This window comes from Gouania willdenowi, chromosome 17 (assembly GCF_900634775.1).
Source record: "Gouania willdenowi chromosome 17, fGouWil2.1, whole genome shotgun sequence".
Classification (NCBI taxonomy): Eukaryota; Metazoa; Chordata; class Actinopteri; order Blenniiformes; family Gobiesocidae; genus Gouania; species Gouania willdenowi.
Genome location: NC_041060.1, coordinates 20,344,086 through 20,350,085, shown reverse-complemented (window position 1 = coordinate 20,350,085; position 6,000 = coordinate 20,344,086).

Sequence of the window (6,000 nt, the reverse complement as noted above, 5' to 3'; positions counted from 1 at the left end):
TCCCATTACGCTGTAGCATCACATTGCTACTGATCCAAGAACCATTGTTTTTGTTTTTGACGTCAGGCAGTGACTCTTTTCATAATGAGCTAAAGAATATAAGCAGGAGGATGAATGATGGAGCAGTATATTGATACATTGTAGGGAAAATTTAACACCCCTATTATCCTTGGGGTCAATTTGACCCCATTGAATGTTTTTCAATCAAAAAATATATATTTGATGTCTTATTTTTGTTTCAAATTTCAAAATATTCTCATGAGAGTAATTTTGAGATGATTTGGATGAAAACTATTTAAGATAAATTAATTCTAATTTAAAAGTTTGGCCTGATGGTGGCGCTAGAGAACAGGTCATGGTTTCATTATCAAGGGGTTATTTATGTATTCAACACAAATTAACAATGTGAATGACACAAAGACTTGGTCAACAATCATTCTCTGGAGTCAAACACCGCTGGGGTCAGATTGACCACTAAGGGTAAAATGTGTAATAATAGTTAGTTTGTAATATTTGATATCCTGTTTGTGCTTTGCTTTTAAAGCAGGATTTATGATCCCCAACACATACACTGAGAACTCATTTGTCACTGCTACTCTTTTACATATGCCTCCACCCATTCATAGCTTGAGGTCATAGATGTTATATTTTCTGTGAAAATGTGCCGTGTCTGACTCATTCTCACATTATCACTGCAGTGCCTCGAGGGTATTTCCTGAATTCCTCACACATACACTCTCGATTAAAGATGAAATGATAAGGTTTAACGAATCTTTAACAACATTCCTGTACAGCCTCCACTAGTTCATACTGTGTATAATGTGAGGGTTCTGCTACAAAATTAGCTGCTAGCCATTGAAGGCCAACTCTACACCAGGCTACAGTTGATTGGTTTAATATAATAAATCAGTGGAATAGAAGACTGAAATCAGAGCTGTCACTTTAACGCGTTAATTGCGATTAATTGATTACAGGAAAAATGAACGCGCTAAAAAAAATGTCATTAATTGCATTTTTTTATTAGCAATCCAAACAGTGCGAAACCTTTCTTATTTTAAGAGTTCCTGGTATACCCATAATACTAATGCACAGTCTGGGTTACAAGACGGGATCCCGCAGAGCTGCTCAGTTTCGTTTGCGTTAATTTTGGTTTTTAAAAACAATGGATGGAGAACACAAACCTAGTAGTGTGCAAATTGTGCAAGATATCATTGTCCGTGATATTACTCTGCGAGCCAAATTGAGGACTTTCCGTGAAATCCCCAAAATGATCAACCCACAATTGTTTTGCCTCAACTTTCATGTCCTGAAAACACCAGAAATGTGTTGGGAAGTCATTTTGGCAGAGTTTTTGTTGTGGGGGGGGCAAATACAGAAAATGATGTAAGAATGAAGTAAAAACATTTGTCTACAGGACTCCACATCCCAAGGCATGCACAGAACCTTTCTGACAAGGTCCGTAAACAGAGTGCTTACACTGGAGATCGAAACAAACTTTTGAGCGGCACTTTCAACCATTTACATTTTCGAGCAAATATTTTTCTTTAATTTATTTGCCTATGAGGCCTACATTATATCTTCATTCAATACTTTTTTTTTTGTTTCCAGCAGCTTTAAGTTTATAAACTTTAAGCAGCTGGAGGCAATAGTTTATGTTCTTTTTATCTAAGAGTTCAAAATAAATTATTATTTTTTTCTTTTAAATTAAACTAGCTTTACTCAAGGTTTAATATTTTCAAACAATGACGGACTTTTTACTCTTTTTTTAAGCAATACCAATCAACAGTTATACGATCCTAATTGTCGTATGTAGTTTAAAATACATTACTTAACAAAGGTTACTGAAGGGGCAGCATACCAACTAATTCTGATGAAATGCTAATTTTAGCCTAAAGAAGCTAAACAACGCTTGGTGAAATCGACTGATATTTAGCTTGTCTGTAATGTCCTTCTGTAGCTATGTGAAAGCAGTTAGCATGTGGGTTAGCCTTGGTTTGAAATGTAATCAAAACAGCTATAGCTAGTAGCCATTTAGATCCATAGGTAAGTGTTGGTTGTTGCCTTTACACACTGCTACCAGTTGACCGTAGTAATTGTAAAACACAAGCAAGAGTGGAGAGAAATGTGTGTTTCTGCACATAGCTACCATGCTACTCCCGCTGCTACATGTTAGCTACTACGAGATGACCAGTAAAATCCTACGGGAATAATGGTACAGCAGCTGGAGTCATAGATTTCATCTGTTTTTTGAAAAACAGATGCTAAGGAAACTATAAAGGCACTAAATATTACAATTAATGTAAAAAAAAAAAAATCATGGGTAAAGCACAGCTCACAACTCATAAAAGTTAGCATAGCATCAAGAAGCTAATTATTAGCCTCGTGTCTCTTAAAAATTAACGTATTATACATACCTCTGCTATGTATCGCCACCTATTGATTTGGAATAGTAGTATTTACAAATGTTTTTAAACCTTAAAGTTAATTCTCATCCCAGTTCTTAAACGCATGTCAGCCACTGGTCATTGATTGCCCTCCAAATAAAGAACAAATCTAAGAGTTAAATTGAGAAAGACACAGTCAAAACACATTTGTGACCAAAGGGCAAAAAGCATAAAGAGGAGCGATTCTCCATAGGTTTAAGTTACTCAGCATTTTGACATGATAAAGCAAGTTAAATACCAGGACAGATTTAATCATTAAATGAAGCTGCATACCTTTCATGTGAGCGACGCATTGACATGGTTTACTGGAATTCTTCAATAGAAATGAGAGTCATTAAATGCTTTTGACACACCTTTGATTATCCTACTGGTGTCACTGTGGAAACTATGAGGGACATTATTTAGAGAGCAGAAGAAGAACAAGAGGTATCTTAGTAACGTGAAAACATAACAGTGTGTGGATATTTACCTGAGGAGGACCTTTACTGTACATAGCAAACCATACCAATGCATACAGTACATTTGGTACTAACATTTAGCAGGATTAAAAACAGAATATTAAATACTTCATATTACTGTCAAATATAACTGTTCAATCTTTCATTTATCATCTGTTTATCTTCCTTTTCCCTGGCCCAATTATTTATAAAGGTAGGCCAGCAATGCCTTTTCTACTTGCCCAAATCACCATTACTGGGCTTGCTAATTCTAGTATTTCACAGTAAACATTACCATTTTGTCATGGATAATTGTTGTATATAAGTACTGGTATACTTTATTGTTATAATACCTCTCAAACGAATTCATCCCCTGGTTTTTTTTTATTGTATTACAACTAACTATGTAGTTTGTATCTGTTCTGTATTTGTTAAAGTTGGTGAAATGAAAAGAGAAAATATATTCAAATATATATATTTAACAAATAGATAGGCCCTTATAAAAGCCTTTACCATCTTCTGGTTATATTTTTCACTACCAACACTGAACCGTGTAAAAATAAATCTAGAAATTGCAAATTTATAACAATTAGACCTGGGCGTTTTAAATGTCAATTTAAAAATGTGTTTTTTGGAGGCAAGACCTGTTCGTGTAAAAGAAGGTATGTTACATTCAACTAACAGAAAATAATTTCTGCGAGAAAAGAGTTTTATTTATCCCTATGGCAGAGCAAGAAAATGATTTAAAGAATAACTAAACCCTAAAAGTACTTGTTTCTGCTGAGGTATGAGTAGCCTAGTGATGTTGATTGTTGATTGTCCAACACTTGACATTTCAGTCAAAGTATTTCAATTTCAAGGGGCAGCTTAGTACCCTGGTCATCTGCACATCTGCTGTTCCTGCAACAACTGGCCACGCTAAAGGAAGTCGGTCGACAGTTAAAATTGTTGCAACTTAAATGAAACGCATTCAGAACACCTCAACGGGAAATACGGCAAACACGGAAATGATGCATGCATATAACCTACTCCTAGATGCACACCATCTAAAACCTTGGGTTGAGTTACTCTTTAAATGTAAACCTGAAACATAAATTATATGGTCACAGTACTCGCACGTCAAACAGTTGACTAAGAGCCGGAAATTCTAAAAATGTCTCGAATTTGGGGCCTTTACTGTTTTAGGGGAAAGTGAGAAAATATTCTACGCTCACGTTATCTCAAATCTAATACGTTATTGGTTCGTTATCATTCCACAAACATCCAATGAAAGAGTTAGACTGCTTATAAGCCTCGGTCTGTGTTTTTCAGCGAGGAACCAAATCGTTTGAAATTCCAAACTCTGCACCACGTTTCCAGGTTTACACGTAAACTATGTTCGCAGGCATCTGCGGGAAATACAGAAGTCAACTTGAGTTATCTGAATTTGGTGCTGATCAGAGGCAGGCCACGCAGAATCTTGTGGCTGATGTATGGCCAGAGGACGTTTTGTATATTTGTGAGGAAAGAAAATAATCTCAGGGCTTTATTTGGCATAGTGAGCACATGTTTTAGCTTGGCTCGGACTTGCTGCTTTCAGCACAGCTGTGGTGATTAAACACTTTTAATTCCTTATGTTTTGTGTGATTTCTTATTTTGTAGCTACAGACTACATTGCTATCACACCAAAAATATATATTATTAATCATTTAGAGTAATTGAAAATCCCAGAATCTGGATTTGAACAGCAAAACAATGACTTTTACATCACTCTTTAAAATGAGCAGATTCTCTAAAGGAAAGAATCTACTGTGTTTTCAATTTAGGATTTCTTAAACGTTTTGCTCTAAAAGGATTAGAACAGCAGTGAAAGACCAACCCCGTTCCTGTCATAATCCGATAGTTCTGCTGCTTGCAACTGCAGTGAATGGCTTTCATCCAAAACAAAAACTGGAAATCCTGCATTAAAGAAAGGTTGATAGCTTGTTAAAGCAAAAAAACAACTACTGCATAACAACACATGGCATCCATTTGATCACCAAGTGAGAGTCATCCACAGGAATTTCACTGCTTTTGAACTACAGTTTGGCTCACTTGACGGAACAATTATTACAGCTTGTTTTTCCCCTGAATACTTGTTATTCAGGAGTTATACCATGTTATAGTTTGGGACAGGGGAAGTTAATAATGTCTAAATTGCGATAAATAAAACATCTTACCAGTTACTTTGCTTACAAACCCAACCATCAACTGTCTACATGCTCACATGTGTTTTTCATCGACTTACACAGACTCCAGGAAATGCTCCTCAATAATCAAGTCAACAACCAGATTGGAAGATAACAGTGTTTTGGTGTAATTGTGCTGACAATATAGACAATAAACATGCTAAAGTGTTGTAACCTCCTCCTGTGTCCAGCTGCAATGTGTTGGCGAGCACCATTCAAGACATCTTTGAGAGTTTCATTCATTATTCTGCAGTGAACAGGTGCCTCTTCTCTCCAACATTAATAAAATGTACTTTAAGGAGTGGTATGTATTTTCAATAACATCTATGAATGTGTATGTAATATATCAAAGATTTTACAGGATTTATGTCCAGCATTTGTTATTGATGTTCATATTGTTACCTTTTTTTCTGTCCTTGACTGTGGTTTTGTTGTTTTGTCAGTTTTTTGTCATTTTCTGAGTTTTTGGAGTCATTATATGTGTTTTTGTTATTTTTTGTGTTCTTGTCATTTTGTGTACTTTTCTGTCATTTTCTACATTTATGTTGTTGATTTGTGCGTTTTTGGGGTCACTTTCTGTATTTTTGTTGTCGTTTTCTGTATTTTCCTCTCATTTTGTGTAATTTTGTTGACAGTTTGTGTGTCTTTGGAGCTATTCTGTAACGTGTTTAAGTGGTTGTTGTGTCTGTCTGTGTTGTCATTTGTCTTTTATGAGTCATTTTGTGCATTTTAGGAATTTTAGTGTTTTATTTTTTTTTGTACTTTTTGTTTTATTTTGTGTATTATGTTGGGTTTTATATTCCTTCCAACTTTTGGGGGCTGCACAAAACTAGACCGAGAGCCACATGTGGCCCCTGGGTCACCAGTTGCCTATATCTGCTCTGTGGGATTAGAAATACATAGGGGCGGATT